At 45.2% G+C, this 8117-nt stretch overlaps 1 long non-coding RNA gene across 1 annotated transcript; it reads left to right on the plus strand.

Moving 5' to 3' along the window:
* The first annotated feature begins 877 nt into the window (after positions 1–877).
* On the plus strand, positions 878–1546 carry LOC138489560 (uncharacterized). The gene is made up of 3 exons (XR_011274807.1): positions 878–995; positions 1094–1182; positions 1311–1546. It is a non-coding gene; the product is annotated as an uncharacterized lncRNA (long non-coding RNA).
* Positions 1547–8117: the final 6571 nt, after the last annotated feature.

Genomic DNA, 8117 nt, shown 5'->3' on the forward strand with positions numbered 1-8117 from the left:
CCTTTGTGATCTGATGTACATTTGCACTGTAAATGCTGTCATAACATGTTTGCATTTACTGTATGTAACCAAGCTTAAGTATTCTTTTACTGCTGCGCCTGGCTACTCCTGGGTTTTGGTGTGCATTATCAAATAATAAACTAAACTAAACATTTGTTACATGATTCGGCCCCATTGTGTTTTCAATGCGCCGGCTGCAAGCGATCCTGCACTTGCGCCAGAGCCAAGACACTATGCCAGCGTTTTTCACTTTGTTACAAACCCCATTAAGGTAAGCTGCCTGCCGTTCACCCCCCTTTTTTGTTGAAACTAGCCACACATCAGGGCTATCATCTGTGATTATCTTTCACCCATTTATGGGCTTCTAGTTTGTTTCCGCGCTGCAGCGCTTTGTCAGCGATCTAGCAACCGCCCGTTAGTAAATGGACAGCTTTTCTTTCAGCGTCCCTAGTTACTACGGGATCAATCATGCTTCATTTGTGGCAAGAACATGATTGTGCAACTATTAATCAGTACTTTCATTTGTCTCTTAGTGTGGACTTTTACTAGTCATTCTTCGCACAACGCAGCATTGTGTGTTTTTCACAGTAATCCTTCAATTAAGAGCCACTCGCCTTTGAGCACCTTTGGTCATCCTGCGAGTACCAACATTTTTTGACCATGCAGCAAGCAAATACTCCATCTCTGGGGCTTTTTTGAAGTTAGGAATAATAAGTGCTACTATATGATATGAACATTGTTGGTTCTTACTACAATGGATATTACGCAGCTTAATTTAAGATTCCCCAATTAGCAATCTAAGGCTTTAATCATGTTATTTCACAATAGACAATGGTTTTTTAATAATTGTCATTGTTTTTATTTTCCTTAGGACGACTTCAGAAGCGTCCATTGACTTTGGGTACAAGGCCCTCTGATCACCCCGTCATCTTGTCTTCAACTAGACCTGCTGACTGTGGACTAACACCACTTACGTGATCAAAAATCCCCCTGAGGTAAATATTAATCCCTCCTTTTGCTACAAACTATCTATTTCCTAGAACAAGAGCATCTAATATAAAAACATGTTTCTGTCTTTTGAACTTATATGTAGCCTTTGTGCACAAGAGACACCTCGAACTGTATGCAAGACAGCTGCAATTTTTTCACCTCTTATCCCGAGACGCCATGAATAACTGAAAGGTGAGGTTTCAACCTATTTCATCTCACTTGTTCCTTCAATTAATTGAGGGATGATCACACTTTTTAACTCTGCCCATTTTGTATCACATTCGTTTTTAACACTATTTTTCTGTTTCTTAATCCCATAGATCTAAACCGTTATATTTAACACCCTTCAATTTGTCCTGAAGAAAGCTCGGAGTTCCTGAAAGCCATTTTCCATCAAATAGACTTTCTATGGTTGAAATATCGCAATCCGAGCCAGAAACACAAATGGGTCAACAGTAAAATGTGTTTAGAATTGTTCATTACACATTGGCCTATCTTTTGATTCAGCATCTATAACATGATACATGAATTTTTGTCTGTATGGTTGACAACAATAACTTGCTGTCCTGTTGTTTTGTTTGTTTTAACATTATGTTTTTTTAATTAAACTTTGTTTTATCTGTATGACTACAAGTGTGATCCTCATTAGCTAGTTTGAATAATCTCTGGCTGCCAATAGGTTTCTTCCCCCTTGTGCGTTTAAGGGTGGGGCAGTCTGGTTCCTCTTCTTTTCCTACCATGTTAATGCGGACAGCAGTCACGGACTATGCGTCTGTTTGCGGAGATCGTGTGGCATCCAACCTTCTGAGGAAGGCAGGTGCTCTCTTACATTGTGGTACCAATCACCAAAAGCAAAGAACATAGACGAACTGCACCACGTGCAAGTATTGCCAGGGAAAATAAAGTAGGTTTGCAAATTGTGTACTTATGAAGCAAACAGGACAAATACAGAGGGAGGACACCATAACGGAATGCATAAACAACAGGAGTGACGTCTGCCTTCACCAATCCTACCGCACTGCTACTGTAAAGGGGAACAAAGAACGAACGGCCAGTGTAACAACTGGAAAGTGCTAAAACCTGAATGTCACTACAATGTAGTAAGGACCCTAAACTTTGTCTAATAATTGCACAAGTGCTGCAGCATGCAATAGTACAGAAGCATAAAGTGTTGTTTTGTAACGCTGCAATGGCAAGCACCTTAGAGTGGCAGGATGAAATTGTCCCTCATTACGCAATGGCTTTCTATAGTAACACCATTGGAACACACAGTGCGGTGAACCGTACATTATGTAATATGTATTGGTTCATGTACAGCAAACACAATCTCTTTTCGGTAAGAGAACATATTGGAAAGAAAAGCAAGGCAGTACAAGTGACAACCCTTCAACAGCAGCATATGGGCATAGGAAAGGAAAGAAATTCTGTGCATAGGGACATGGACTGTGTGGAAGTCAAAGTGGAGAAATTAGTGAACAATTGTGCTGCTTTAAAGGTTGCGTACAGGGATATATTTTGGACAAAGTGACACAGCACTGGCACAGGTGCACGTGTACTCCTTCCCCATGTCGGAGCCCACCATTCACTCAAAAATCGTTTCATGGGAGACGTTACGGTAATACATCAATCTCATCCTCCACTCACAACCAAGTTGTGCAAATCCCCATTTCCCCACAATAAGTATCCACTTGTGCTACCCTTTCCCTTTCCAAATGGGGTGTATGCATGTGTACAAGTAAAGAGTAATAATGAGAATGTTGCTGAGTGTTTGTGTGGTATTCTTTTTTACCTGAAATTGGGTTCTGACTCAGCGGCACACAGTCCTCGTTGCAATGACCGCAAGTAAGAGAAAGGTAGGTGTCCTACGGACATCGCAGCTGTCCGGCCTATCCACAATGGCAATGGAGGCATCCGTACGCCGCCAGCAGGCTCTGCATGTCCGCATGCTGTCCACCACCTATAAAGTACACCCATGTGTATCTGTTCCTCTGTGTCCTGGTAACATCACCACTGTGCAGCATATGCAAAGGAACGTTAATTAGGTCGGGGCATCCACCCACGCCCTACAGGTAGCTATACACATAAACATCCCACCTGCTGTACCCTATAAATAGCCAGCATCTCCCAAAATGGTCAGCACACGTGTGGCACACTTTTAGTCAGTAGAGAAGATGCAACAGTGTGCATGGGACACCATTGCACGTGCGCACAATGCATTTTGCCCAAAACGCGTTCAGCGGACAGCCGTCCCAAAGGTGAACATTGGTGAAATCACCATGTGACCGCACCCGCGTGGGCCCTTATTTTGGGGACAAGAGGTGGACCCTCGAACCGCAGCAAAGTGCAGGGTTCAGCAATGTACAGAGTGTTTTTCGGAAAGTACACGCTTACAAACACACCACAATGTGCCGTTGCACATGTATGTATGTTTTGGAACAATGTAGACCTGCTTTCCGGGTGAAAGTTGTCCACAGCAACCCTACAAAAGGGCACACCGCAGAGTTACTATTCAATCTGTTTGCAGCTTTTTAGAACAGAGTAGCAGGCCACATAGGTTTGCCCTGTAAGTAATGGTGCACCAAATCTGCTGCAAGTAATAGCAACCATGTCAGTCCGGATGAGTATGCACAGTAATGGAGAAAATTATGAACAGGGCTTGCTGTGACCCACACCCGCAGCTGCGGTGGTCCCAACTGTCCCAATCTCTTGGGTAGCTAGCGGCAAAGGGGAGTATGCGCACGTGCGTTTCCCCAAGGACAGCGAGGGCTGTGTCCCAATGAAGCAGGAACATTCCTTCTTCCCTTTCCAGTGTCTTCTTTGCAGCACACCGTCATTGCTTACTGTTAAAAAGCTCCACACACTTCCACCAATGACATTGAAGAGCTCTTCGTGTAACAGTATCAGTTCTGTACAACAGTCCTCTGCGTACACACCATGCCTAGAAACATTGTTGCGCAATCCCTCTGTCTCCACAGTCCCATTTCCATGGGCGCCATCCTGAAAATCCCCGGATGTGGCTTTTCGTGCAGCGTGCGAGCGTGGGGGAATAACTTGCAACCAGGGAGAGTTTGTTGTAAGGGGCGGCTCTGTAAAGAGCTTTTTCTTTTTAGATGCTTCTAGAGAAACACCTTTTTTCACTTTTTATTTGATTTTGTGTTTTCGTGTACGGACATTGTTACAGTAAACTCTTCACCGCATCTTGTAGACGCCAAACAAAAGAGCATTACCAATGGGCGACAAAGAAATGCCATTTGCTTGGAAAAATTCTGCATATCCACAACTAATAAGGTAATTGTTGCAGAAGAACATCACAGCAGGGGACATAAAAGTATACATCTTCTGTTGATGAGGCACATTCCTGCCTCTGGCTCGGAACAACTTCCAGGAGCAATGTCCCATACTGTTCGTGGTGTTATGGATGAGAAAAGCACCTTGGCAGTGGGAAAAAGCCTCTTCGCTAGATTTAGCAACCTCTTCAGTTGACGGAACAACCCTAAACAAGACACGTAACCCATATGCATGCCGCCGTAGTGAAAGACGATAACATCAGCCCTAGCAAAAGTGGCCAGGTCTTTGCAAGGTGCATGCATGTCGGCAAAACTGCGCTCAGAGACACACCGTTCCACAATGCTACCACTCTTTCCAACCCGAAATTGTCATCAAAGTTTCTTTCCAGGGCATACTTGTGCAGATCTAGTAGAAAGGCATCACCTATATTCAACACAATGGGTTTCGCCATGTCAGCCAGCCTCACTACACAGAGTGTAATGTACAGAGTGTAATGTATAGCAGTTTCACTGCCCCTTCCTGTGAACCGCACCCACAGTACCTGACTGGATAATCGCGAAAGTCCCATGTCCATTGGCCAGCAAGGTAAGAAGAGCAGATTGTGGCATGTGCAGTGCTGAAAGTACTGCGAGAGCCACACTCAAGTAAAGCAGGAGCAGTCCTTCTTCCCTTTCCACTACCTTTTGTCCAGCACAACCTCATTGGGTACAGGTAAATGGGCACACACGATTCCACCAATGCCATGCAAGACATTACCCTCTAACACTGTCAGTTCTGCACAACACTTTATAGGTACCATTACAAATTCAGCCTGCTAGTGTGTTGTCACTGGACAGCATGTCCAGTAGAAAATTCAGTAAAAGATTGCAAGATTTATGCATCCACATTCATCCACTTGCACACCCATCACCACAAAAAAGGAGGCACGGAAACCTTTTCTGCACTATGTGTATGACTGCACACGGCATCTGCCACTGAGCGGCCACAACGTTGTTTAAAAGCATACTGGCTTTTTTCCCATCCCCTACCATGAAGTGGCACTTCAGTGATATGTGCTTGCAATGTTCTCATTTACCCATATCATACAGGGTAATATAGAAACAGGAACTCTCTGCTTTCCTTTGGACAATGCTACAAAATGTTTTCCCCACTACCCCACCTTCTACGCAAATCATAAATAAAATGCCACCAATAGCAATAGTAAACGTATGGTACCAAGGGAAAGCAACTTTCGAAAAGATCATTGTCTGCACAGCTATACTTCTGTCTATGCTGCACTATTGCAGCAGGCTCTTTTTCAATCTGCCCCCTTCTACTCTCCGCCCTCTGAACGCATCCAGAAGAGGAGTGCGCGACTTGGGATGGTATCTCTTCTGCACTGAAATGTCGCCAGTAGCTCCCAGTGGCTGCGAAGAATAAAGTGAGAAGACTCTGCATTATGCGGAAGGCCTTCTAGCCCCTGGTACCTCAATACCTTCAACTGTAACTCCCTATATATTTGCGTGCGTGAGCTCTTCCCTCCTCCGCCTCAAACTCCCTCAGGGACAGGTGCTTCTGCAAAAAAACAGTTGGTGGTAGTTGTGCTTTTTCGCCTGTGGCCTCTCTCTGCAACAGCCTCCCTGTCTCCCTGACACTTGAGGGGAACCATCGCCGGTTCCGGAAGCACCTCAAAGCCTTTCTTTTAGTGTCTGCTGTTTCTGTTCCTCTCCCCAATAAAAACTGCCTGACATAAACTGATTCAGCACTAATTAACTGGCGACTCTGTGATGTCGGGGACATGTCACCTCCCCCACCAGGCGAACACCTGCACTGGCTTTCTAGCAAACCCTGCACTTGAGCACAAAATGCAGCCATGCAGGCGACCATTTAGGCATGTGCCAGAAATCACAAAGACAACATACGCACCAGCACTTCCACCCAACTGCCGCACCATGAAGCAGGGAGGCAAGGTCATGTGTCCCACTTACCGTAATGCAGAAACATATTGCTGTGTTTGGCACCACTACCCACTTCCAATCACAAAGCATCATATGCATTCCAACAAAACAAGACAATCTTCACAACATTGGGCCTGCTCCCAACACTCTAGTATGTGCATAGAACCAATGGTGCAGAGTGCACTGCAACACTTACTAATCTACACACTGCACACTACGCAAGCACATATGAGAACTAGTTGCACCGTGACCTCTTCCATAGGTATACTATTCCGTTAGAGTACCCAGTGGACACACTGCACGACTGTTCACTATAGCATCTCCACCCATAAACTGACAACTGTAGCTTGTTCTACCAATCACCACACCCATGCAACCAACATTGTGTGCACTGCAGCTGAACCACACACAAAAAGCAACAATGGGGCACCTACTTTCAACCAGTGGACATACCTTTTCAACCAGTGGACACACTTTTCTGTGCTAATGCTGCAGCCATGGATTGATGGGGCTACGGACTTACCTCACACAGCACACCATAGAATACGCTATGTTTAAATCCTCATGTCTCGTGGAATGCACTCCCCTTCTGCAAAGGTGCCTCAACCACTCATCACAGAAAGACATCGCCGCTGCAGCTGGCATGCCATAACGAAGGCTGCCTGCATTGACAACAGAAGATTGTTGCCTGTTGAGGTATCTGCGCATTGGTGGAGCATGCATGGGTTGCGATGGCACACCACCGTCTTCTTCTAATGAGATATATCACATGAAGCACTTCTCACTCCCGCACCCTTTCTATCCCTTCTTCTCACCTCCAGATGCCATACACTATGTTTTTCAGACCCTTTCGCCGCCGCATGGTCCTCCGATACAACATGCCGCTGTCATGCAACACTTTTGACACATATCCCCTCACACACACTGCGCTGCAATCAACATTTTGACTGCACAGCAAACAGGGAAATGGGACGCCGGAGCGGAGGCAGATATGACTAATTTTACTGCACACACTGCTAGGTGCAAGAAGGCCAGCCATGCACACAATGGCTTAGAGCCTTGCCACACACTCCACAACACTATCCACCGATACACCATGGCAGTGTTTCCCAAAACATTTGACACAGAGCACGCTTCCCTCCAGCCAACCACCGGCCAGGTCCAATGTTCGCCGACAGCACGGCGTACCGCAGGCCAATGAGACTTCGGTCCATGAAGTGAACAGGGAAATGGGTTTGCGGAGCGGACCCAGATATCACAAATATTTTGGGACGTACATTTCAGTTCTTTGCAACAAAAGTACTGGTCCCATTTCCACCAAACACACAACAGCACGCTTTCTTACCCAAGGCAATGCTCCTGCTGCAAATTGGTTGAAAATCCGTCCATCCGTTCCGCCTGTAGCCGTGCACAAAGTTTTTCCCCATTCAGTCTATGGAGAAAAGAAATGTTTGGGACCCCCTATAACTTTGTCCCCCCTGCATGAAACCTCACCCAACTTGGCGAAATACTTCAGAGTGGGCCATATACTTTTTTTGCAAAGTTTGGTGAGGATTCCTCCAAGGGGAGCGAAGTTATAAACCGCCGAAAAAGTGCTCTTCCTATGGATTTAGCAACTTAAACATAACTACACGCCCACTACTGCGGGCCGTGTAATAATATTTAGAAAATAATTGTACAACCTACAGAAAAACATTGATACAAATTCTGTAACAACTTAGAACATTGCATCCTAAGCAGGGAAAATGAACCCTGCAATAGTACTCCAATAGTATAATTAAGAAGAGTTTGAAACCATAGACATCTTGTACAAAGCCTAAAATCAAAAAGAACTGTTATCACTGTTATCACAGCTCAGAGCAAAGCTTAGTAGATTTATGCAGCATTTAGAATAATCAACCC

The sequence above is a fragment of the Ambystoma mexicanum genome, chromosome 9 (assembly GCF_040938575.1).
Source record: "Ambystoma mexicanum isolate Mex_15411 chromosome 9, UKY_AmexF1_1, whole genome shotgun sequence".
NCBI classification, from domain to species: domain Eukaryota; kingdom Metazoa; phylum Chordata; class Amphibia; order Caudata; family Ambystomatidae; genus Ambystoma; species Ambystoma mexicanum.